General features: G+C 40.8%; 1 pseudogene; it reads left to right on the top strand.

Annotated features, from left to right (window-relative positions):
- The window catches only part of LOC114692027, a 266,238-nt pseudogene that overhangs the window by 94,968 nt on the left and 144,094 nt on the right, over positions 1-27,176 (top strand).

Genomic DNA, 27,176 nt, shown 5'->3' with positions numbered 1-27,176 from the left:
CAACTTTTCAAATATTATTATTTGTGATTTTTTTTTTTTTCAATTCAAGGAAGACTCTTGCTATATAAGCCAGACTGGCCTTGAACTCAGCATGTGGCTCAGGCTGGTCTCAACCCCACTATGTACTCCAGTTTAGCCTCCTGAGCCCTAATTTGACAGCTGTGTGCTAGCATGCCCCACTCGCTGTCATTTGGGACGTCGGTAGTTGTGTCCGGTATGTGTTTGGCAGATGGGGAGCGTTGTTCTGCTGAGTCAGTTTCAGGCTTTCATTCCACGGGCACAGATGTCCTTCTGTTCCTTCCAATGTTTCCTAGCTCAGGATTCAAGTCTGGTAATTATTATGGGAAATCGATACCAAATGATTGGTGGGAATTTGTATAATTTCATTTGACATGGTTTATTCTTAATATATTGATATGCATTCTGTGTGGTGTGTGTGTGTGTGTGTGTGTGTGTGGTGTGTGTGTGCCCAAGTGTGCGTGTGCACTTGTGAGTTGGAGTCTCCCTGTGTAGCCCAGACTGGTCTCAGACTCATCATTCTCTTTATCCATATGCCCCTCCTTCTGAGTAAGTACTAAGGTCACAGCTATTCACCACCAGAACTGACCCAAACTGATCTTTCGTATATTGATCTTTTGTCTTCCAGTCTTGCTTAATCCAGTTATATATTGTTGAGTGTATAACTCAATTTTTATTCTTATTGCATAAGAAGGTTTCTAACGAATTTTAGATACTTGTGTTTTCAAATGAATAGGTAAATAAAAGATAGATAACTTTTTTTGTTTTTGTTTTCAAGACAATGTTTCTTTGTGTGTAGCCCTGACTGTCTTGGAACTTGCTTTGTAGGCCAGGCTGGCCTCGAACTCACAGAGATCTACCAGCATGCACCACCACAACCCACCATGATAACAATTTTTAAAATATAGTACTTGTATTTTGTGTTTTTTGGTTTTTCTATGTTGCCATCATTTAAAGTAGTACATTTATTGTGATGGCATTAGGAATTTTGCTGTTTCTCTTTGGAAATTCAAAAATTACAAGAGAACTAGCAAAACTGAATTCATTAGTTAATAATTGCATTTCTTTCCCTCTCATATTTAGTGTAACATTTCTCCAATTATACATTTATTTATAAATGCATATTCACAATTTTTTTGATTATTTTGTTAATATTCACATTTCTTAATCATGAATATATGAATTTAATTCACATTATTTATGGATATTTTGTTATGCTTTTGGATGATTTTGTGTCAGCCTGTGTAAAAGCAAGAAATATTGTATCTCCTTGGTCTGTCCAAGCTGTCCAGTTAAATATGAGGAGAAAATAGAAAGTTTGCCTTGTAGAAAAATTGGCAAAAGACTTTGAAAGGTGTTTCCAACTATGTGAGATCCAAATGGCCCATAAACCAACTGGCAAGCATTTGACCCACTCTCTAGCTCTTCAGGTGGATACACAGCAGAGCCTCCCTGGAAGGACCTGTGACTTTGCCCCAGGCTGTGGGACAATAGGCGGAGAGCCTGACTTGAGGAGACTGGTGTAACAAGGTGATTCTGAGACAGGCAGATCTCTGAGGGTGGTCCCCATGTGTGTGTGAGGAAGTTACCTTCTGAATCTGTCACATGGGGGAGGTGTGAAAATGTAAAGATGCCTGGAGGCAGTCTTAAATCCTAGTCAGCAGGGAACAAGCTTGCTGGCAGTAGGATTAAATAGAGAACTGGTAGAGATACAGCTAAGGCGGATAAAAGAAAATGAAATTTCAGTACTAAGAAGACAGTGCCTGTATTCGGCTCTTCCAAGCAGAGTCAAACTGTCCTGGGAACATCTTGAGTCTTTCTCTCCTCTCTGTAGCACTGTACTGCCTTTATTAACAGACACATATTTGTGCCTCAACGTTTCTTCTAGGCTGTAGGTTACAGCCACTGTATACTTTCAATGGGAAGGAACTTATGCACCATGGCCTGATAGTTACTGACTGAGTGACTGTTGCAGTCCTGTGACAACTTTAGAAGGGGTCAGCCCTCCTAGAGTGACACTGCTTTCCCTAGGACCCTGCGCCTCCACAGCTGGAAAGCTTAACTCCTGCTGCTGAGCTTTGCATGTGCTTCTGATGTGCCCAGCATTGATTTCTACCCACAGCAGTCTGCTTACTGTGAATATTTACGGGAACATGCTCTCACTTTCAAAATTGTCAGCTTGATATCTGTCTTAATATGTAAGCGTGGCCGGGTGTGGTGGCGCATGCCTTTAATCCAGCACTCGGGAGGCAGAGCCAGGCGATCTCTGTGAGTTGAGGCCAGCCTGGCTACCAAGTGAGTCCAGGAAAGGCGCAAAGCTACACAGATAAACCTGTCTCGAAAAACCAAAAAAAAAAAAAAAAAAAAAAAAAAAGTAAGGGTGCCCAAACCTTCAATACCTCTAAAGTAGACTTATATACATCATAAATGATGGCAGAGCCTATCACATTTGTCCTGAATCCAGGTTTTACCATCTTGAGTATGATATTGCTTATACATTACAAATTTGTAACTAATACTGTGTATTCAGGCATCTTGTTAGTTTGCTAAATTCTACTTTCTTTAAATCCCATTTTTGATTCTTACTTATGGGATGTATTCTGAAAAAGGCCATTGTAAGTGATGTGTTATAATTTATTTTAATTAGAATCTCTACTTATGGCTAGCCATGTGTGAGGGAACATTTATGCCATCTGTCCTAGTACTGATGGCTTCCAGAGGAACAGCTGGGCTGTGAGACTTTGAGTTCAGCCTGACAAGGCCAAGGTCTGATTTTATTGAGCTAATAAGGTGGACACTAACTTCAAACATTTTGTTACTCCTCTGCCTTCAAGCCAGATCTGAAAGGAGTCCACAATTCTTTGAAACCCATCAAAAAAAGTTCAAGGATGCAGATGAAAATCCTGTATCTACTTTATGGTTGTCATGGAGTTTCTTGTAGAAGCAGCAATGTGTTTTCTGTGTGTGTGTGTGTGTGTGTGTGTGTGTGTGTGCTAGTGAAATACTGTGTCCTCGAGTGCCTCATTGCCCATGGAGCAAGATGAATTGTTCATTTCATGGAATAATAAAAAAATGGCACTGACAGTGGGGCAATGGTGACCAGACTATTGTTATCTCAGCTACTTCGGAGGCTGAGGCAGAAAGATTGCTCAAATCCAAGCATCCGAGGCCTGCTGATTCAACATGGTGAGACCCAGTCTCAAAGGCAGAACTGTAAGGGAAAATATTTTTTAAATTATTATATACTTAGGATCTATTTGTTCATTTGAGTATATAACAATTAGAAATGGTGATTATTGTTGTTTTTGACATAGCATCTCATTTTGTGGGTTAGGCTGCCTTGAAACTACAATCCCCCTGCCTCAACCTCTTGAGTGTTGGATAACAGATACATACCACAGCACCTGATAATGGTGAAGATTTTAAAGGACAATATAGTGGGACAAAAAAGAAAAAAAGATTCATGTAAAAGAAACATCTGTTTTGTACTTGACCACCACAAACAGCATCTACTTTTTCAAATGTTGAGTTCTGTTCTTGTCTAGAACTTGGTAATTAGAGGTAGACATAGTGATTCCAAGCTCAGGTCCATTCAAGTGAGATGGACCGAGAGAAGCAAAGATATGTTTAGCATGCTCCTCCCAACTGTTTTATAACCTAACTGTGTACAGAACTTCAAACCTGAGATCCGTCCATTCATTCCATTCCTCAGACGCTTCATCAGGAAACTTGGGGACCGTTTTCTTATTGTACTTTTAAGTTAAACTTGAAAAAGCAGAGGAAGGAGCCTAGAAGTCAGATGAAAACACTAAAACACTTGAACAGAGCAAGTTATCAAGCGCCTTTGTGTCTTAGGATAATCGTCTTCAGGGCTGTAGTTGCCTAGACTCAATCTCACTCTTCTTTGTGATTCTGTGAGTTGGGCTTTGAGTAAGGAATGTTTCATTCAGCAGTATCATGCATTCCTGCCACAAATTCATGACCATGGTGAAACTGTTTAGCAAGCCCTCTTCCCTGCTGCAGGAAAACCTGCCGCTTTGGAAACAGACATCAAACAGTTTTTCATCACGGTTTGCAAAGGCCTTGCTGCCTCATGGAACTGCTCAGGTTGATAAATTGCCTCTGTGTATGTTGTGGAATGCTCTGCTCTGAGCATGCTAGCCATCTTCTCAGAGCAGCTGGGGTGCCTTGCTTGTTGACTGTTGATGTTTTCCTCATAGAAGGAGGGGACAAGGAGGATCAGAGGCTCGTCACCTAAGGACATTCCCTCCTGCACTTTCTGTCAGTTGTATATCATTCTGCCCTGATTTCATGTAGACTCCTGGTCTGGAGAGAATATATACTGTGGAAAGTTAATGGAAGAGTCTGACTTCCATTTTGCAGTTCATCAAAGTATCACTTTGTTGCTTTCCATTGGTACGTCTGCTTTAGGGTCACCTGTGCTCCTCTAAGTAACCTCCAAATTCACAGGTTCACCAAGTTAAACTGGTTTGTCATTGAAGCTCTGTAAGAAGGGAAGTATATGTTTATGGTTTTATGGAGAGAGTTTCCACAACACTTGATGTAGATGCCAGGGTTCAACAAAACAGAAGATGGTTTGGAAGGAGCAGTGGTGTTTTCTTGCTGTGGGTGATAGTTGCTGATGGACAGCTGAAGCTGTCTGAGGGGGTCATCTGCAGGGGAGTCAACTATGGATCTTCTCATGGGGTGGGATGTCATGTCAGCCTCTGTGCTCCTGTAGTCATTGAAGGATTGCTGCTTTGCATGAGGCGTGGGACTGAGGCCTGGATGGTCACACAGAGGAGCTTGCGTGTATAAAGGAGAAAATGCAGTGGGGTGTGCAGCTGGAGTCCTTCGCTTTAGCCTGTTGTTTCCAAAGAAAACTGGAAAAAAAGGGAAGAGGAGAATGATATGAAGGTGTTAGCTGGAGCCTCTTAAAGCTGGGAGGGCACCCAAAAGGTGCAAGAGAATAGCGATGTGTGTTAAAAAGCCCTCCTGGGGTCTGAAAACCTGGAACGTGTGGGTACTGTGTCATAGTGAAAAAGAAAAACATGAGGTAGAGGTGATATGAATAGCTGAGGAGGAGAGAGATGGGGTGTCGTAGCCATTCATCAGGCAAGAAAGGGCTGTGTTTCTCACAGTTGAGAAAGGTTGATTTGGTTTTGCATGGCTCTGATGAACCCCATTGTAGAACTGTTTTTGATGAGGCAGGGGTAGCAATTCAGAATTTGACTGGTGTATACTAGAGTAAACTTGGATGATAAAGTGTATAAACAAGTCCAGAAAGGGTAGAAAATGGAAGGAAAAGGGGCCATTCTTAGTATCTGTCAGCAACTAGAGCAAAGTGTATGTTGAATTTGTCTCCCTAGGGGGTAGTATTAATGGAAAACTTTTTCGAGGGCTCTAGAGTATTAGTTTGACAGTTCAGCAATGGTGGACTGATGGAGATGACGGTGAGCCCCACTGTACTGCCGCTGTGGAGGAAGAGGCTCTTATGGGGTGGAAGCCACAACAGGCGTTAGCTCCCTAATCAGGAGGCCATGTGGCTGCAGGTATGGCTGTGCGGGATGGTTGGAAGCCCAACACTGGACGTGCTCGTTTATTAATCATCTATTTGCAGAATGTATGGGGAGGGCTTGTTGATGCACAGTTATTATCTTCTATTGCTGAGCACTGGGGCAGCGGCTGTTTGAACCAGATATTCTCTGGTTCCTGGTAATTCCAGGACAGTGAGTATTAGCTGATGTGTATGGAGATGGCAGGGTGCAGACAGAGGATTAAGCTTGGCCTAGGGATGGTAAGGGACGTGTTGCCCTCCTGTGGTAGGTTGTTTACCCACCTTCTTAAGGAATGTGTGACTAATGGAGCATTGGCTGTCTACAGCTGCTAGGAAATGCAGCTAAGATTGTGTCAAGCCCAAGCCCTCAACAGTAGGGATGAACTAGAACCAAACACTGTCTGGGTAGGAGCTGAATGCTTTGGTCTTCCTTGAGCATGTTACTGGCTTCCTTTTGAGGGGATCTTGAAAATTATGTCTCAGGAATTGTGGCAAAAGATACTGTCTTGCTGGGCGGTGGTGGTGCACGCCTTTAATCCCAGCACTCGAGAGGCAGAGGCAGGCGGATCTCAGTGAGTTCAAGGCCAGCCTGGTCTACAAAGCGAGTTCCAGGAAAGGTGCAAAGCTACACAGAGAAACCCTGTCTTGAAAAAACAAAAACAAAACAAACAAACAAAAAGATACTGTCTTTTTGGAGCTTGAAGCTTCTTCCTAAGGCAGATGGCAATTGCCTGTAACCCTCTGAGGTTCTGGCAGCTTGTCCTAGGCTGTCACCTGAGAAGGTAACTCCTGAAGGTCTCTGTTTTTGCTTATGAACTGCTGCCTGGTATTCTACTTAGAGCAGTGGTTCTCAGCCTGTGGGTCATGACTCCTTTGGTGGTGGTGGTGGTGGTGGAGTCACATATCGGATATCCTGCATATCAGATATTTACATTACAATTCATAACAGTAGTGAAATTACAGTTGTGAAGTAGTCCCCCCCCCCAAATAATTGTATGGTCCAGGGTTACCACGGCATGAGGAACTGTGTTAAAGGTCGCTGTCTTAGAGAGCAAAGCCTCCGGCTATAGTGCTGGGGGTGGGTGGTTCTGTGCCCCAGACCTGTGCTAAGAGCAGTCTGTGGTTGCCTCCTGTGTCTTAATGTTCAATGAAATTTAAAAAGACCCTGTGTAGCCAGACCTGGTGGCTCCTGCCTGTAACCCTAGCACGGCAGAGTCTAGGGCGGAAGGATCAGAGTAATTGGTTCTGCATGAGGGTTCAAGCCCAGCTCAACAGAGCTACACAAAGAGACAATGTCCCAGAGAAAATTCCAAAAACTAAACAGAGCCAAGTGAGCAACAGACAGAGTCCTGCGCCGCTGATGAGGATAGAATTTGAAACGCCCTGTCTCTGTTTTTCTGCTTTAGTTTGCTGTGGGGTTTCTCTCCCCATTGGAACTCTGCTTACCTTTTCCTATAAATTCAAATGAAGTAGCCCTGTGGATAGTTGCAGAGTTGGTGTGCATAGCATGGTAATCCCTGGGCTTTTGGAGTCAGGTGTCATGTATCATTTCTCTCTTTCCCCAGGCAGCCTCCTGTTGGTGAGTCTCACTGGAGAATGCTGCTGCAGGACATGTTGACGATGCAGCAGCATGTGTACACATGCTCGATTCCAACACTTGCTATGAGGTAACTGCTGCTGTCAAATAGTTGTTTTCATTTGGAAGTTTTGATTGGGTTTTGCCACAAGGGAGAGACTGTAAGAGGTGCTGTGTGTCATGTGACTGGTGATTGATCAGCTAGTGCTGTGGAGTTGAAGCCTTTCATACCCACCTTCTAGCTTCCCTTTGTTTATTGTGATGCCATCTATTTGACAGATCAGTCCTCAGAAAACCCTGAATCTCACATGATTTCTCCCTATAGGTTTTGGTGGTCACTGAAATTTGATGATGGGGGATGAAGTTTGCTGGTAGGGTGCAAGATCTTGAGTTCCATTCCTAGCATGTGTGTACACACATGCACATGCACGCATGCATGCATGCATGCACACATACACAGACTAAACTTCAAACAACAGAGTCAATGTGTTTAATGTATCCTTAGATGAGTCTAAGTCTGTCCTGCCTTCCTTAATTCTGCCGAACTGTGGCAGGTTCTACTTGAATTCCCGTGTTTGTATTTTTTTATGCTTTACATTTATTCACAGGCATGATTCTCTCCTTTATACAGCCATTGTTCGTTCCAAATCACTCTGTAGGTACCTACATTGAGACATGGAAAGCCACAGGAGCTGAGCCTTCCAGGTCACTCTGTCCTTGGTCACCGCCCACAGTGTGTCAGAGTATGTTCCAGTAGCTCCTCAAGTAGGACACACCTCTACCCTTGCTGTGACAGTGTGCATCCTTCCCTCTACCTGGAATATAGTCTTTTCCTTACTGGAAATCTCCTGATCTGTTGTCATGGCTAGGCTGGCTATCTGCTAGGACTTCATATAACTTAGCTCCACTGTAGCCTTTCTTTGAATGGAGCTCTTTACAGATAAGATGGATTCTTTCAGCTTTGGCCTTGTGGTTCTAGGTAGATATTTTACTATCATGTCTTTGAATATCTCTCTGCTGAGAGAACATTAGAAAGCATTTTTTAACTTTTTTTTTTTTTTTTTTTTGGTTTTTCAAGACAGGGTTTCTCTGTATAGTTTGGGTGCCTGTCCTGGATCTCGCTCTGTAGACCAGGCTGGCTCTGCCTCCCGAGTGCTGGATTAAAGGTGTGTGCTACTGTTGCTGCTGCTGCCAGGCTAATTTTTTTTTTAATTGTGTTTTTGCCTGTGTATATGTCTGTGTGAGGGTGATGGATCCTGGAGTTACAGACAGTTGTGAGCTGCCATGTGGGTACTGGAAATTGAACCCCAGTCTTGTAGAAGAGCAGTCAGTGCTCTTAACCACGGAGCCATCTCTCCAGCCCACATTTATCAGTTTTTAAGAAGACAGTAAGATAGACTTGTCAAAACTAACATTTTAGTTTGCACCTTTTACCAAATTCTGTATTTGCTGTTAAGTTTTAATAATTGGAGAGCATAGTGGCATAACTTTGAACATGGTAGACAAAAGACTGACATTCCACCTATGGAATGATGTCTAAATTCCTCATTTTAGGGTGAATAAATTGAATTTTTCCAATATTGGTCATGATGTTCTATGGCAGTGGTTCTTAACCTTCCTAATGCTGTGACCTTTAATCCTGTTCCTTACATTATGGTGACTATCAACCATAAAATTATTTTTGTTGCTACTTCATAACTGTAATTTTGCTACTGTTGGATATAATGTAAATATCTGTTTTCTGATGGTCTTAAGTGACCCCTGTGAAAGGGTCATTTGACCCCCATGGAGGTCACAGCCCACAGATTGAGAACCACTGCTCTAAGGCTCTCAGGAATAAACCATCAAAAGTTCCTTTGGCTTGTACTGGGTGTGGCAGTTTCACCTGGCAGACACTAGTGAGAAGAGCTGCCTGGCATAATGTGCTTTTATCACAATTTCTATTTTACAGCCACTCTTGTTATATTAAGTGACTTTTCTGTTCCAGGCATCAAAATAAAGGCTTGTCTAGTTACGCCCTCCCCAAAGAGCAGTGATTACGTAATACGGTGAAAGCTGGAGCAACGCAATTCTCTGTCATGTTGTTCTGATCTCGACAGTTTCTTCACTGTTCTCATCCACCCATGAGTGTCAGGGAAAGAATGTCACATCGTCAGCAATAGGCTCGGGAGTCACACCGTTTAATACTTTTCTGCCACAAGTAATCTCAAATAACTAACTTTAACATATTCAGTGCCATTAGTACAGTAAATTCTTTGTAAGATACTCCCATCAGTGTTTCTTATTTTATTGAAAGACATTTTAATATCAAGTTGGAAAGAGCCTCAGTGCTCCATGGTAATGTTTGTGTGTAAGTTTACGTTTGCAGTCTGACTCATTCTGAGTGTGAATGCAGAGGAGGTTAGGAGTGCAGCTTAGTGAGACCACACTTGCTAGCACACACAGACATTGGTGGAGAATGTGAACTCCTGTTCTGTAAGCAATGCTCCATTATGTGTGTCAGATCTTGTACTCACACGTCTGTTAGAGTCAGCAGAGTGAGTCCAGTTTGAGTAGGGCAGTGCATATCGTAGTTGACCAGGGGATTTTATCGACTGCTTATTTACTTTATTTATAGCAACCTGTGTAGTCTAGGATGGCCAGGGCTCACTTATCCTACCTGAGTCTCTCGAGTGCTGGGATTACAGCTGTGTACCTCACTCCGCTTCAATTCCATTTTTTAATGAATGAAAATTGCATACTTACATCTTTAATGTAGTGCTTAAATAGCATGATTTACTTGTTTCATCCAGTGACATTTTATTCTGAAAGCTAATTTTTTCTTTTATTGAGGTGGAATTCATAGAACAGTAAATTAGCTGCTTTAATGTAGACTGTGTGTGCTTAATACATACACTATGCCATACAATCCCAGTCACAGGATAGATACTGTTTTGATTTATATTTATTTCTTTTGGATTTCAGAGCCTTCATTTTGTTGAACTGAGCCCCGCTTCTGTATCAATAACTCTGGGTTTGTCTCTTTCCCAGATATTTACAGAAAGCCTGCTCTGCTCCAGCCGCCTGGAAAACATCCACCTTGCGGGGCAGATGATGCACTGCAGTGCTCCTTCGTTGGTCCTCCAGCTGCTGGACGCATAAAGGACGAGCCAGTACAGGGTCAGCTACGCGAGAAGTGTTGACCTGGTGCTGGCCGCCAGCGAGAGTACTTCAACTCCTCCACCAACCTCACGGACAGCTGCATGGACTTGGCCAGGTAGGAGGAGCGTGTGTTCTGGGCGTGCTGCGTGCACGTCCGCACACAGGTTCTCTCAGCTGTACGTTGTGTACACTGCATGGGGTGCTGTTGGATACTGCTTTACATAGGGATGCGACAGTGCATTCTGAAATACCTGCATTCTTCTTGGTCCCCTCAGGCACTCTTTGGCAGTCTTTTGTTCATTATCTGTAAGCCTCCATTCTTCTTTCGTTAGATGTTCATGGATTCACCTATAAATTCAAGTTCTGAAATCTGAGCATTGTAGATAGTGTTTATTCTTTTGCATAGCATCTGCTCCAAAGCTGAGTCAGTAGAAATTTTTAGATTTTAAATTCAGTTCCTTCCTTGGCCTATCATTAGTCCATTCCTCTTAGTTAACTCGAGAAACAGGTGTACTTGACATCTGAGTTTTTAATAGTCTTAAAAAAACTCGAGCCGGGCGTGGTGGCGCACGCCTTTAATCCCAGCACTCGGGAGGCAGAGCCAGGCAGATCTCTGTGAGTTCGAGGCCAGCCTGGGCTACAAGTGAGCTCCAGGAAAGGCGCAAAGCTACACAGAGAAACCCTGTCTCGGAAAACAAAAACAAAACAAAACAAAACAAACAAACAAACAAAAAAAAAAACAAAAAAACAAAAAAAAAACTCACTGATCTTGGGCAAGATTTTATGAATTGAAATTAATATTTATAAAGTAAATTTTTTATAAAACTCAGAGTTCAATAAAACTTCCCCAAATCTGTATTATCTCTAAGCCTTAAATGCTTTAGAAACACCTTTTGTATTAGTCTGGTATTCTATTGTTATGAAAAATCCTGAGCTTTTACTCTCAAACTTTATAGGGAGTTTGAGAATAGGAGGTCATTGTAGAGGAAGATAGTCTATGGTAAGACAGGAAGCCAGCAGTCAGAATCCAATTTTAAGACTTCTGGGCCCTGCCTTTTAATGGTCCTTTCTGTTTAAAGCAGTGGTTCTCAACCTTCCTAACACTGTGATCCTTTAATAGAATTCTTCATGTTGTGGTGACTCCCAACCATAAAAGTATTTTTTTTTTTGTTTTTCGAGACAGGGTTTCATAAAAGTATTTTCAGTGTTACTTCATAACTATAATTTTTCTACTGTTCTGAATCGTAATGTAAATATCTGACATGCAAAATATCTGCTATTCAGTGTTGATGAACGGGTCCTTAGACCCTGAAGGAGTTATGACCCACAGGTTGAGAATTGCTGGTTTAGATAGTACCTTCCTGGGAGCAAGCTCACAAGCCATAAATTCTAGTGGACACACACTCAAGCCATGTCTAAACCAGAGTAATAACTACACGAGTTTACTCTGCATAAACATTGGCTTAGTTACGTTTCTCCTGGCTCTCCTGCTGTCTGGCATTGTCTAACTCTGGCCAGCATCCTTTAGGTCACACTTGAATCCCATTCTGCTGTGTTTCTTGGAGTTCTCCCTTTTAGACCACATTGAGCTTTTCTTTCCTCCGTTCTAGAAACACATTATAAAACTTGCTTCCTATTATGAGGGCAAGTGGCAGTATTTCTGACTTGAGCATCTCTTGTATCATCCAAAGTTTTGTTTCTTGGTCAAAGAACTGAGGAGAGCTGGGAACTCCTTAGCACCTGGTGACCCAACTTTCCAGCTCCGTGCCCTGATTGACTCTTAACAGCTAACATTCTGTAAGAAATTCTTGACTTCATTTAATGATTAATTGTCCATTTTTTATTTTAATCACTTGGATATTATGTTGAAAATACACATAATTTTATAAAATGGAGACATTATACATTTCTTGTTAGGACCATTTTTATTTTTTATTGTGCGATATGTGAACTAAAGCATTTCCCTACACTTTACAGTGCTGTGTTAAATGATTTCACTGCATTTGTGACTGATTTAGTTGATTGCAGTTCTCCTGTTTTCATTGTTAGAGTGACAGTCAAGAATGAAGGTAAGATGTCTTCTGGATCTAGATACCTGTGTGTCAACCCAGTCCAGCTATTCCGCAGCTTTGTGACATTGGCTTCTTTTGAAAGCAGACTGGAGAGAGCTGTGGTGATCTCTGTGTGTGCTTGTGGAGGTGCAGGCGCTATGTGCATACGAGGTCAAAGGATGATGTCCTTCTCTGTTGATCTCCACCTTAATCCTTCAAGACAGAGTCTTGAACCTAGAGCTAGCCCGTTCTTGGCAATACAGACAACAGCCAGCAGGCCCGGTGAACTTACTGTTGAGCATTTCTGGCGCCCCAACCCAGTGCTGGGGACACAGTGTCCTGTGGCCCTGCGTAGCTTTTCACATGTATGCTGGGGATGAAGTTCTCAGGCCGATGCAGCCAGCGCTCACACCCGTGAGCCGCTCCAGCCTTGTGCCTTTTCTCTGTTGTGATCTGAGGTGAGTGTGTCTGTGGTCGGAACAGGTGAACCTTCTGAAGGTTCCTTTATGTTGACAAGTGGTTCCAGTTGTTTCCCGCGAGCACATTAGAGACTGAAGTGCCCTTCTCTAAGCATAATGTGCACCGCCACTTGACCTTGTTTTGAAAACCATTTTAGCCTAAATTTAACTTTTGTTGTTTGGTCATTTTTTGGCTATTGATTCTTAGGGACTTTTTTTTTTTTTTTTTTGCTTTCATGAAAGGTGTTGAGGAGTTTCGGAGATTCTCAGTTATTGAAGTAGTTGCCATGCAAGCTTGCGGACCTGAGTTTGGGGCCCTAGGGCCATATAAAAGCAGCATGCAGTGGCATGTACCTTTTCCCCCATGCAGGGTGGGTGGGAGGCTGGACACAGGCAGATCTCCAGGGTTGGCTGGCCAGCAATCTAGCCATCTCAGTAGGTTCCAGGCTCAATGAGAAAACGTGTCTCAACACCACTGAGGTAGAGAACAGTGGAGACACGTAGCTGATGGCAGCCTCTGACCTGTGTGTGTCAGTGTGCACACGTGAACAATACACACACAGCCTCTCTGTAACCCAGGGATATTTGGCTGGCCTGTCTTAGTTTGACTTCACTGTACAGTTTTCTACCTGTAATGCTCTATTTTTCTCTTTTTAAAGACTGTGCACATGTGCACATGTATGTGGATGCTTGTGGAGGCCAGAAGTGGTTGTTGGATCCCTTAGGTCTGGTGTGTCAGACAGTTGTGAGCTACCTGACGTGGGACTGGGGACTGAACTCCAGTTGTCTTCAAGATCAGCAAGGGCTCTTAAGAGCCATCTCACCAGCCCTGTCTTTATTCTTTTATGCCATCCTTTGAGATACTAATTGTCAAAAATTCTCGTATACTTTGATGCTTTCCATGTAATCATCACACTTATTGAACATGGTTTTAACTGTGAAAGCTGTCTGGATTCATTTCCCTTAAATGACTGGCAGTCGCTTCAACTCTAGCAAGGGTGAAAACAACTCTTTTCCCCAGTGCTAACTTATGTCAGAATCAGGGTTCTCCCGCCCCTTTCTTTCTTCAAACTGTTACTGAACTTGACAGAGTTCTTTAAAGTAGTTAGTAAATCTTTTTCTCTCTCTCCAGGGATACTATTTTTATTTCAAATGCTGGAAATATCAAATAGAATAGCCTTTGAAATTCCGAGTTGTGTTTGACCTAAAGCTTCTAGCAGGTGTTTCTCAGATGATTATCAGATCCCCTTACTGCATTGCACCTTCCTGCATCCCTCTCTATCCCACAAGGATACACTTTGATTTCAGGCGATCCCATGTGTATATAATGTTGTGCTGGAATAATTCTGACCTATAAGCCCTAAGGCATCTATGTTTACCAGGGTATGGGTTATAGAAAACATCTCCTCCATTCTGGTTTATTAACTGGCCTTTCCTGGAGGAAACAAAAGATATCTGTGCTGGACAGTTTTATGTCAGTTTGATTCAAGCTAGAGTCACTGCAGAAAAGGGAGCCTCCATTGAGAAAATGCCTCCATAAGAGTGGACTGGAGGCAGGCCTGTAGGGCATTTTTTAAATTGGTGGTTGATGGAGAGGGCCCAGACCATTGTGGGTGGTGTCATCCCTGGCTGTGGTCTTGGGTTCTATAAGAAAATAGGCTGAGCAAGCACGAAGAGCAAGCTGTAGCAGCATCCTTTCAAGGCTCTTGCATCAGCTGCTGCCTCCAGTTCCCATACTGTTGAGTTTCTCCCCTACTTGAGTTCCTGTCCTGACTTCCTTCAATAATTGATAAGATGTGAAAGTGTAAGCCATATAACCCTTTCTTCCCTAACTTGCTTTTGATCATGGTGTTTCATCACAGCAGTAGAAACCCTAACTAAGACTATATTCAAAGTATATAAAAAGGATATACTATAGATTGATAGTTTTCTTAACGTTATTCCTCATCTGCCTTTTAAATTAATTTCTTGTGTGTGCCTTCAAAATTTCATTGTTTATCTTCTACTCTTTAAGACAATAACTCTTTGCTGTATTATGTAATTTTTATGCCTTATTTTTTGCTTATATTCAATATTGAATATCTTTTTTATCTGATAACATGCAGATCTGCTTCATTCTCTTTCTTATTTGCAGAGTATTTCTGTATTATTTAATTTTAAAAAGTTAATTTTTTCTGCATAATAATATATATTGTTTTCCATAGTTTTATACAATTCATTCAAATTATATACATTGAAAGTAATGTTCATTTCCATTTAATGTTTTATTGTATTTCTTTTAATAATGTAAATGAAAATATAATAAACATTCCAGTTTTGATGTATGATATGGACTATCTAATATTTCATATACAAAAAAGTGTGAATTAAAATTATAATTTACAATAAAATTTAAAATACTCAGGGACATTTGTCCACAATTTAAAAGTAATATGATATAACATTTATAATGAAAAAATTTCAGATTATTATTGTTTTAATATTTAAAGTAAATCTGTTTAAGTAAATAATACAATGGTGTCATTAATTGTGATTCCCAGTCTAGTGGGGTCCACTGAGGACAATATGCTGAACGGAGCCAGTGGAAAGTAGACTCCTGTGTGGTCTTCTTAACTGATGGGTTTAGAAGGCCCAAGAAGAGGCACCATCTGGCCCTTAGTCTCAGAACACTGGGACTCTCCGTGGACTCCGTGCAGCTTATGTTAATAGGCAGTGTGCTCATGAAGGACAAATGACAGTCAAACAGAAAGCTGTGTCATTAGTGACCTGTGTCATAGTCACTCTCAATGGACTGCTCACTTTTTACCTCTCTCTCCTCCACTATCTGCATAGGCATCTGTGGGCTGCCGTAGCATTTATGTCCCAGACTGAAACTCCGTGACGTGTATTTTTTTTAGTTTTATATATTAAATGTACATTCAGATATAAAGTGAGAAGGTCAGGTCCCCCAGTGCCTCATAGAAAGTTGCTATCTCAAAGCAAACAAAGCAAGTGTCATTTGTTTGTTGATTAGCAAATCACTTTCTCTTGTTATTTTCATCAATACTATGTTACCAACTGATTCTTCTCTTCTGTTAGAAATGTAGTGTGTGCAATCTTTTAGTCGTTTCTTAAAGATTTATTTATTATTATGTATACAGTACTCTGCCTGGATGTACACCTGCATGCCAGAAGAGGGCATGAGATCTTATTACAGATGGTTGTGAGCCATTGTGTGGTTGCTGGAAATTGAACCCAGGACCTCTAGAAAAGTAGCCAGTGCTCTTAATTACTGAGGCCATCTCTCCAGCCCCTATTGCCATTTCTTAAGGGATTCCATATTGAGACAAATGAAGGCACGTTCTTTTCCTAGAAAGGAAACCAAAATTCATCTGAATTCTATCTTTAAAAAAACAAAACAAATGCCACCCCTTTCAGGTATTCATTGCCTCTGTACTCATTAGTTAAAACACCACTAAACAGAGTTATTTATGTTGCATCAAAGCGGGTACCATAGCAATCTGTCACTGTTCCTGCTGTCAAATCCCTTCATCCCTAGGAACTTCTTCAGCAAACCTGACATTTGCTTATCTCATGGGTTACTGTGGGATTAAAGTGACAATCATATTCTTTATCTATTCTTCAGTTGAGGGACATCTAGGTTGTTTCCAGATTCTGGCTATTACAAACAGTGCTACTGTGAACATAGTTAAGTAAAGTGTCCTTGTGTATGGTTGAGTGTCCTTTGGGTATACCCAGGAATGTGTAACTGGGTCTTGAGGTAGATCGAGTCCCAATTTTCTGAGAAACCGCCATATTGATTTCCAAAGTGGCTGTACAAGTTTGCACCCCCGCCCCCAGCAATGGAGGAGTGTTCTCCTTGCTCCACATTTCCACCAGCATGAGCTGTCCTTGTGTTTTTGATCCTAGCCATCCTGACAGGTGTAAGATGGAATCTTATAGTTGTTTTGATTTTCATTTCCTGATGGCCCAGGGTGTTGAACATTTCTTTAAATGTTTCTCTGCCATTTGAGATGCCTCTGTTGAGATTCCTCTGTTGAGAATTCTCCTTTAGATCTGTACCCCATTTTTTAATTTGGATTATGTGGTTTGTTGATGTCTAGTTTCTTGAGTTCTTTATATATTTTGAATATTAGTTCTCTGTGAGATGTGGGTTGTTATAAATCTTTTCCCATTCTGTACACTACTCTTTTGTCTACAAAACATTGATGGTTTCTTTGCCTTACAGAAGCTTTTCAGTTTTATGAGGTCCCATTTATAGATTGTTGATCTTAGTGCCTTTACTATTGGTGTTCTGTTCAGGAAGTTGTATCCTGTGCCAATGCCTTCAAGGCTATTTCTCACTTTCTCTTCTATCAGGTTCAGTGTATCTGTATTTATGTTGAGGTCTTTGATTCACTTGGACTTGAATTTTGTGCAGGTAATAGATACGGATCTTTTCGCATTCTTCAACATGCTGACATCCAATTAGACCAGCACTATTTGCTGAAGATGCTTTCTTTTTTCCATTGTGTATTTCTGATTTCTTTATAAAAAATTTGGTGTCCATAGGAATGTGGATTTATGTCTGGATCTTCAGTTCGACTCCATTGATCAACCCATCTGTTTTATGACAATACATGCAGTTTTTATTACCAAAGCTCTGTACGCAGCTTGAAATGAGAGATGATATACCCCATGTAGTTCTTGATTATACAGGATTGTTTAGCTATCTTGGGTTTTTGTTTTTCCATATGAAATTGAGTATCATTCTTTCAAAGTCTGTAAAGAACTGTGTTGGAATTTTGATGGAATTGTGCTGGGGATTACATTGGATCTGTAGATTATTCTTTTGGTAGGATGGCCATTTTTACTATGGTAATCCTACCAATCCATGGCATGGGAGAGCTTTCCATCTCTGATATCGTCTTTCTTAAAAGACTTAAACTTTTTGTAGTATAAATCTTTCACTTGCTTGGTTAGAGTTACTCCAAGGTATTTTATGTTATTTGTGGCTATTGTAAAGGTGAATATTTCTGTGATTTCTTCTCAGCCTGTTGTCATTGTGTATAGGAGGGCTACTGAATTTTTTTAAGTTAATCTTTTTTTTTAAATTTATAATTTAATTATTTTATATATCAGTCACAGATTCTCTGTCCTACCCCCTCTCCCCCACTTCTCCTACCCCCCATTCCCATCTCCTCCAGCCAATTCACTGAAGTGTTTATCAGCTATAGGAGTTCCTGGCGAATTTTTGGGGTCACTTATGTATACTATCATATCATCTGCAAATAATGATACTTTGACTTCTTCTTTCCAGTTTGTATCCCTTGATCTCCTTCAGACTGTCATATTGCTCCAGCTAGAACTTCAAGTCCTATGTTGAATAGATATGGGAGAGTGGACTAGCCTTTTAGCAGACTAGGTGTCTGTAGATGCTGATAAATAAGTGTTGCAGCACTTCTTGCTCAATATGGAAAGGTAATTTGGGTGTATTAATGCTGCTGCTTTTCAAAATCTATTTGACTTCTTGTAGGTGCTGCTTACAGCTTATAACAGACAGGCCGGCTGCCATTCAGGAGGAACTAGACCTCATCCAAGCTGTGGGGTATCTGGAAGAATTTGGGGTAAAGATCCTGCCTTTGCAAGGTACGTCCTCTGCTTGGTATTACATTGCTAACTTATTTTGCACCAGTTAAGTAGTATTCCTTCTTATTTTTTGCATTGAAAGTATCTTTGATAATTTAAATACATTAGTAATAGATTCTATTGTCTTTCTTTTTTTTTATTTTCACAATGAAATCTGAAGTAAAAACATTTTGCTGTGAATTTTTAAAAAATTCTTGTTTATAACCTTTCAAGACATAACAGTAGTGACAGAGCAACTGAGCGTGAGGCCGTTGGATCAAAACAAATATAGACACTTGTTACTTTTATGGATGACAGTTGTCGATATACTTCAGTTTTGACATAAAACTTATTCTTGTATTTTACTTCCATAGATTATTAACTAGCTACCTACCCCCAAGCTTGACTTAAAAGTGATGAGAGAGAATTCTTGCTCAGAACTTAATTGCCAGTGATATTTTCACTTTGCTTGGTTCCTTTGCCTAAACGTAACAGGTATATTGTAGCCGTCCAGACAGATGTTGGTCACAGAGCTTGTCCCAAGTGCTTGTCCTAAGCTGTGAAGATGGTGGATAGTGCATTGCATCGTTGCAGGTTTAGCTGATAAGAGAGTCTTGCATTCTCAGTCTCTTCAAATCCAGGACTCCAGGTCCCCTGAATGAAGAGGTGGTTGCCTAGGGAGAAGTGCACTTGGCTGGCTTGCTGTAGTGTGCCGTCCCTAACTGTCGAACTGGCTGGAACTAGTGATGGGGGAAATATAACTGCGTTCATATCATCTTTTTTTTTTTTTTATTTTAAACTTCCACCATAGTTGTCCTCTCTTTTCAAAAATAACACAGGAGCAGAGGCCTCAGTTCCCTGAGGTGTTGGTGGCTGGTGAGTTCCTTTGTTCCTGCAGTATTAGCATTGACTGGGCTATGTGGTGACAGGCACCAGCAGTCACAGTCTCAGAGGTTTAAACTTTGCATGGGTTTTCATTGTGGTTTTACTCAAAGTTTCGCTTCTTCAGTAAAAGCTGCTGTGCTTGAAAGACATAAATGACTGTTGTTATTACTCTGAATGTCAATTGTCTGGGCCTACTTATCATACAGTTGTAAATAGCACCCTGAGTATATATGTAAGGCGATGGTTTGATTGTTAAATCATAGACAGTCTATTCAGATGTACCATTATGGCAACTTTTGAACTCAAAGCTTCTTAAAAGTCATGAAAATTAATCAAAGTTACTAAAAACTATATCAGCTTATTCTAAAAATTTTAATCATAGCTATCCCCACATAAATGTATTTGTTAATTTCAGTAAAGGAAGATTCTAGAACATAGTCAAGTTTTTTTTCCTTTTTATCTTTTATTAGGATAAATAATTATAGCATTGTGTGGTGTGTGTGTACATGTGCATATTCACTGAGTGTGAACTTTTAGGCTAATTAAATAATCTGAGCTGATTGATGTATTGTACAAAAACATTTTCTGCACGCTGTGGTCCTTTAGAATGCCAACGAGTTCTGCGTTCTTGTGGTGATCAGTTAGCGCATGTTTGCTAGTGGTTTTTGTCTGTCAGATGCAAGTTTGAATATCTCCAACCAAACCTGTTAGGCTGCACTTCTGGAAGTTTCTGAGGGAAGGAGTCATTGCTATAATGTCTGGGGCTTACCAGCTTTCTGTGTTGATTTGAAATTAGCTATCACACTATCGGCATTAAGCTTTCTGTATGTGGAGGAGGAGCCCTCACCCTGTGCAGTCAGCTGCGTTTCCCACATCCAGGTGGCCAGCACTACTTGTCATCTCTAGGAATATGGATAATGTCCTTCATACACAGGAGCCAGTGTTCATAGCTCATTTTGTCCGTTGCCTTGTCTTTGAAACTTTGCTTATTGTACAGAAGTTGCTCCATCCAGCAGATGCAGACCAGTGACACTATCAAATAATGATGAATGAGTTCATAGAAGCAGAAGACAGTATATGTACAAGTTACTCCTCTGTGAGTCCTCTGCGATTACTTGTGTGTGTAGGAATACCAAAATGCTTTTTAATTATGTTTAAGATCTCTGTGTGTACATATGTTTTATAGTGGCTTTAAAATATGTTACTCCTGTGAAATCTATAGGGAGATAGATATCTTCAGTTATTAAAGATGTATACATGTGTATTTTCAGGTTTGTTAACTATTGCACATAGAAATTTGATTCATGGATCTCTTCTGTAGGGGTGCAGAGCTCAAGTATATTTATAAATCATTTGTTGAAAATATAGTTAGTCACCCTAAGATGCTCAGTAAAGAGAACTGTTGTATTAGTTGTACCAGCAGTGTAGACAGCAGATAAAAAGAGTTGATTTTTGTGTGCTAATTGTAATCACTTAGACTCTCGCTATCCAACTTAATACTTACCTATTATCAGTAAGCCTTGCTCAGGATGAATGAAGAAAACAAGTGTTTCACATGAATGGAAAATGGTGTGATGCGATCCAGGACTGCAGTTTCCCCTTGGTTGTGGTTGGAAGGAGGGTGTGTAACAGTAAGGAGCTTGGCCACTCATGCTAGCTTTAGAACAACGTCATTTGAAGCACACAGGCATACACGTAGAGAAGGCCCAGCTTTTTGTGTGTGGAAGCGTTATATCCATAACAGGCTTTGCTTTAAACATTGTGTTAGAAGTCAAAAAGTAACTGTCTCGTAGTCATTATATTATGGAATCTGAGGAAACATGTAAAATGCAGCAGATACTTAGGGAAAAGCCCACACTTTAAAATCAAGTCATAGACACTTGGACATAGGCCTTCAGAAAAACATGACTGCACTGTGTTATAGTGAAAATGGAAAGTGTCAGCAGCTCACAGCTTGATTCTGTGAATGAACTGGCCGCTGTGCTCAACTCTGCATGTCTCGAAATAGCATCAGGGGAATCCAGGAGGTGAATTTTGCTGACACGTGGACATAGCATTTCCACTCTCATTCATTGTCCAAAGAAGGCTAGAGCAAGCCTAAGTTTAGCGAGGTGACATTTGGGCTGTAACACTGGATGGATAATAGGGACATTAGTTGACTTTGCAGAGGTTGTACCCAGATGTAGATGACTGCAGCAATCATGAAGGAACTAACAGAAACATTTGCCTTATATTTTACATAAAGTCTTCAGTAGGATGAGTGTCCTGTGATGTACAACTGTCCATCTCAAACATCCTGAACTTCAGGGCATACACACTGGAAGACTGAGGTGTAAAGGGCATGTGGTTTTGCGATGTTTTCTCAAATGGTTAAAAAAAAATATTTGTCTGTGTATGTGTGTATGCATGTAGAGGAGGAAGGGAGTAGGTGTGAGTGTATGGTGCATGATTGTATATACTTGTATAAGAGCAGAAGAAATGATTAGCTGGTGAATCCAATGTAGATATCTTTGCACACACTTGCAACCTTTCTGTAAGGTCCAGATTCCATTTTAATAAAAAGGTAAAAACAGAGGCTAGTTCCAAAGAACCTACCATATCTTCATTTCCTAAGACATGTGCTCGCTCTCAGCCACTACACAGGAGCAGCTTCCAAAGGCAGGCTGTTTAAGGATTTACATGGACTTAGGAATAAAGATGAAAGCCACAGACAAAAATTTAGGGAGTTGGGTTGAATTCAGGACCTGCTCTTTTCAGTGATACTTTTGTTAAAGTACCTAAAGCTCCCTGTACCCAGTTTCTTCCCTTGGAAACAATAACCTGTTTATTCGGGTGGCTTTGTGTGGTTGTTACACATAAGACCCTGCGTGAGACACAGTTCGTCTCTATTTTAGTGTTAGCTGCTGATGCAGTTGTCATGGTTACTGCAAGCCAGCCGCCTAGCAATGCCGTCCTCCTTGCCATGCTACTCTGAGTACGAACCACTTACCCCTGGAGCTCACTTGATGTTCTTTGACTTTTCCCCTTTAAATGTTCTTTGCTCTATGATATGAATTGGTTGGTGAGGCGTTTCATTTTCCTGAGTGCTAGTTTATGTGAGGGGACTGGGCTTAGCCATGGGAGAAGTGGAACACAGTGCCCTTGGGAGACTCCTGCCCTCTAGCCTGAGGTGAGGTTGAGTTAGAATTTAGCTGTTGGAAGCCAGGCTTAGTGGTAACTTCCCTATAAACCCAGCACTCAGGAGGCAGGCAGGAGGGTTCTTGCACAACCAGGCAATCGGCAATCAGGGCTACATAGTGAGACCTCTGTCTCTAACCGTGTGTGTGTGTGTGTGTGTGTGTGTGTGTGTGTGTGTGTGTGTGTGAGAGACAACATGTATATTTTGAATTTGGGCAGGGCTTGAGGAGATGAGTTATTACTATTTGTCCAGGCTGGACTCAATGTATGACCCTCCTGCCTTGGCCTCAGCACTGTTGAATTACAGGGGTTTGCCACTACAGCCAGTCTGAGATTAATAATTTCGCCTTGATCCCCTTACACTTGAACATTTGTGAGACCCTTTATGTCTTCACACAATGCTTCATTGTCTGTTTTTTCAGTGCGCTTGTGTTCTGATCGGATCAGCCTCATCAGGAGTGTGTTTCCCAGTCCGCCACATGCTCAAACAATCAGCCAAGCTTCTTGGCCTCGCTGAGCTGCTGAGGGTTGCAGGTAAGTCTTTTGAGTGCTAAACTCCCGGCCATTTTTCACATCAGCCTATGTGAACATCAGGATTTCTGTAATGGCATCAGAAGAACATTTTTTTTTTTTTTTCTTTATCAAGGAACAACTGTTTTCTAGAATCTTGGCGTGTTGTAAAGTATGTGTTTGTACTGAAGTTTTATGGAAACCAGATGCCCTTGAAGCAAACTTATTCAGGGTTTGTGTTGTGAGTCAGCAGAAGCATTGTTACTGCTCAAGGAGACTCCCTGAGAAGCGCCCCACTGCACCAGCACACTCACAAGCCAGATTTAGTTTGATAGTTCTGATAAACTTGTTAGAGTATTTTGTCACTTACTATTTGGCAGTTTCCATACATTTTACCTCATTTCAGTTTTCTCTGAAACTGTCACAGTGGTGGTTAGCTTCCCATTTTATACTAGAAATCCAGGAGTCCAGAATTTAAACACTCTGCTTACCAGATGAAGTAGGAGCCTGACTTTTAAGGAAAATCTCTCACTCTACATTTCTGCTTCGTTAACCCAGTACTCCTACCTGCAAGAATAGTTTTAGTGCCAGTTTTATTTTTATTTTATATATATGTATATACATGCATGTACATACACACACACACACACACACACACACACACACACACACACACACACAATTTCTGTAAGAATAATTGTTGGGTATTTTGTCCCATTAACAATGGTTTGAATTTGTTTTAGTGTAAACCAAGAAATGGACTCAAAAGTAAAGAGAATTTATTTTCTATTTCTAACCTTTAAAAATTCAATATATTTAGTAGACACATAGGTTACTATTTCCAAGTCTCTCAATAAGTAGAACTCGAATTAAGACCTATACTTCTCGTAAACATGGGTTACTTCTCAGCTTGGAGCATAGCATTGACATCTGCTACAGACTTGGAAGGTCTTGGGGCCGTGCTTCTCTCTGAGGCATATTGGGCCACCTAGGAGAACGTTGGGTGTAGTCTCAGAAAAATGGTTTGATCTTGTGTGTGTGTGTGTGTGTGTGTGTGTGTGTGTGTGTGTGGTGTACCTGTTATAAATTTGTACCTTTATTGTCCAGATCACACATCTAGGAAACAGGAAACCTTTGGTTACCCATAGTCCAATAATAAGAGACCCAACTGAGTGCGTGCATAGCAAATTCTTTGAACTTGAAGGATGGATTTCATTAAGACCCAGCTTTTAAAGTTGCCGTGTGCATTTCCTCTGTACCTGTTAGGATAGTGTCTTGCCTTGTTTGTGACATATAATGAATGGACCTGGCAACCTTCAAACAGTTCTATTTAGGAGAGCATCCCTCCTGAGGACACAGTAGCAGCATGTGGAGATGCATGGTACTTGGACCTACTTTCTTTATTGCAGCTAGTTCAGTTCTAAAACTTGAGATCACCTCAGATTGGCCACACTCCACTTTACAAACACTAATGTGCATCTTTGTATGCTATTACAGTTTGGAGCAGTATCATTGGAACATATGATACTGTATGTATAAATGTATGCTAAAGTATAAAATGTGTTCAACAAATTGATAGTGTGAGCCATGTGCATTTACACAAAAGCAGCTATCAGGTATCAAATTTAACGTTTTTTTTCTATCTTAACCCAGCACCCTTCCCATTGACCATAGCTTTGCAGTTCGAGGTATTGCGATAAAACTACAGTGAAGTTTCCCTTTTTCAGTTTTACAGGCTGAAGACTCGTTCTTACTTTGCTCACTAGTCAAGACCTTGCACGTTTTTGTTAAAGGTTGGCCTTTAGGCTTTATTTGTTTCTGGCGTACCCACATGGCAGACATCATTTTGTTGCTTTAGGACCCCCACTAAGTAATTAAAAGTACATGAACAGGAGCACTGTATATTGTGACCGTGGGACCGATAACTTCAATACTCAGAGCTGTGTGTTGTGGAACCACTAACGTTCTTCAGACAAACTGTTGAAGGAACAGGCTTGTTATGTAGCCCAGGCTAGCCTCTCACCAAATCTTCCTCAGCTTCCCAAGTGCTGAATGACACACACGAGCACCACCACCAGCCATGAATCATTGCTTTCATACTCTCCATGAGCCCCCGCACTCTGGCTGTTCTCTCTAAGAGTTTACTTGCTTCGCGGCATTTCCTAGGCATCAGTCGTGGAAGGCCTGCTCTTCACCATATTCAGTTTTGGATGACCCGATCAGATTTGAACTTTCAGCTAAGTAACTTTGGACTTCATCATTGCTATTAGGCCACTCTTCACATAAAACTTATTAACAATTATTTCAATTTCATTCTTTAATATTTCATTCAGTTTCATTTTTTAATATTTATCTCTATTCCTTCTTACTATGTGCTTCATAGGCAGAGAGGTGAATCTCGTTTTGAAAGACACAGGATTAGAGAAGTTACATAGTTTGGTTTTTAGCCAGGCAGGTGACTTGTTACCTTCCCCTCTTAGTCTGATGTTGTGTGATGGCACTCAGTGATCTCTGTGTATTTCATCTCATTCATCACATTTCTACAGTTATATGACTGTTCATACAGAAATCGTCAAATATGGGATTTACTGATTTTTAGATAAAAGAAAATAATACATAAAGGTATTAGCACATGTAAATATTCATAGTTCTTGGAGAGGCTGAGACAGGAAGATTGCGAGTTAGAGGCCAGTTTAGGCTGCATATGGAGAGCCTATCCATTAAATAAATGTATCAAAAGAGAAGGAATAGGCGGAATCCTTGCTCTGTTACTTGTGCTTCTACTAGATAAGCAGAGCAAAGACAGCCCACGAGACATCTGCACGAAGTTGCCTCTGCTACTGTGAGGTGGGCTGGTTGCGTCTGAGATTCACGGGGAAGGAGCTGGTCTGGTTCCCCCTGTGTGGCCTAAGACTGCTGTGCACAGGAGCCCCTCACTCCACCCTTACCTCACCCTTATATCTGTTAGTCTCCACTGTGCTCCATTGGCCTCTCACGATTGTCCAGGACTAGCCTTTCCATTTAGCTGTTAGGGGCTTGCACATTGTCTTCAACAGTGAGTTTAGTGTTTGAAGCCCAGCCAAGACCCCTGAGAAAAAAATACACCTGGCTCTTTCACTGTTGTATATATTGAGCATAAATGCAAACATTTCAAGAGTGTTGGGTAGGAAATCGAGAAAAAAAGGATTATCTGCCAATTTAACAGAGAATGTCTGGGCAGGCTTCAAGAGGAAAGTGTGGAAGGGTCTTTCTTTCTGTCAGTGGATGTGGTGTGTCCAAGATGCTGCCTTCGGGTTTGTCACTTGCTATGGCACCCCCTATGTGTATAGGAAGTATGCATATTGTTAACCTTTTAATTTTTTTTTTTTTTAGTTAAGCTGACTTTTTATAGGAAGTCTTCTCAAATAAAAATTATTAAAGGTAGAGGGAAGATTGTTTTTCCTTTTCTAAATGAAAAATAGAGCATGATATTATCCATACCAAAAAAAGTTTGAGTTAATTTATAGCATATTTAAAGTGAACTATTTTATTATTACTTGTTGAACTATACCTTCTTTCATGCTGCTACCTTTTCAGGAAAGCTAAGACAAAAATGTCATGTAACTTAGCTAGTTTTTGGGAGTGGTGGTGAACCAGTGCCTTTGACACTTGTAAATAGCATAACACTTTTTTATTTAATGGAATATATAATCTAGGTTTTCATAATGCCCTTGGCTTGGACCGTGCTGACTTCCTGGTTATCATTACAGGTACAGTGTATATGCAGTTGAACTGAGCATAAGATTTTTAAAATAATAGAAAAATTTCTTTAAGATATTAGAAAAAAAATCCTTGCCGTTCCTGACATACCTATGTCTGCATTACTGAGATATGTGCATGCTATTTTAAAAAGGTCTTAATATTTGCTCAAATGTTGAGGGAGACTGTTCCAAACTGTTGATTTAGGGTTGGGGTTACTACACTGAGGTTTTTTTTGCAGTAGGAAGCTTAACAGGCTTCTTAAAAGCTAAATGGAGATACATTAAAAGTGTAATCAGTTTATTTTAGCAGATGGCATCATGAATCAGGCAGAATCAAACCTGAATTGATTCAGGGTTCTGTGGAATAGAAGGGGAAAACTTTTGTAAGGTGTTTAAGAAAATAAGCAAAACTAGAAAAAGCAAATATTGGTTGAAGTGGAAACATCCTACTTAGAG

Source organism: Peromyscus leucopus, unplaced genomic scaffold (assembly GCF_004664715.2).
Source record: "Peromyscus leucopus breed LL Stock unplaced genomic scaffold, UCI_PerLeu_2.1 scaffold_192, whole genome shotgun sequence".
Lineage (NCBI taxonomy): Eukaryota > Metazoa > Chordata > Mammalia > Rodentia > Cricetidae > Peromyscus > Peromyscus leucopus.
The sequence above is the reverse complement of the archived record's forward strand: the minus strand, read 5'-3'. Positions and strand labels throughout refer to the sequence as shown.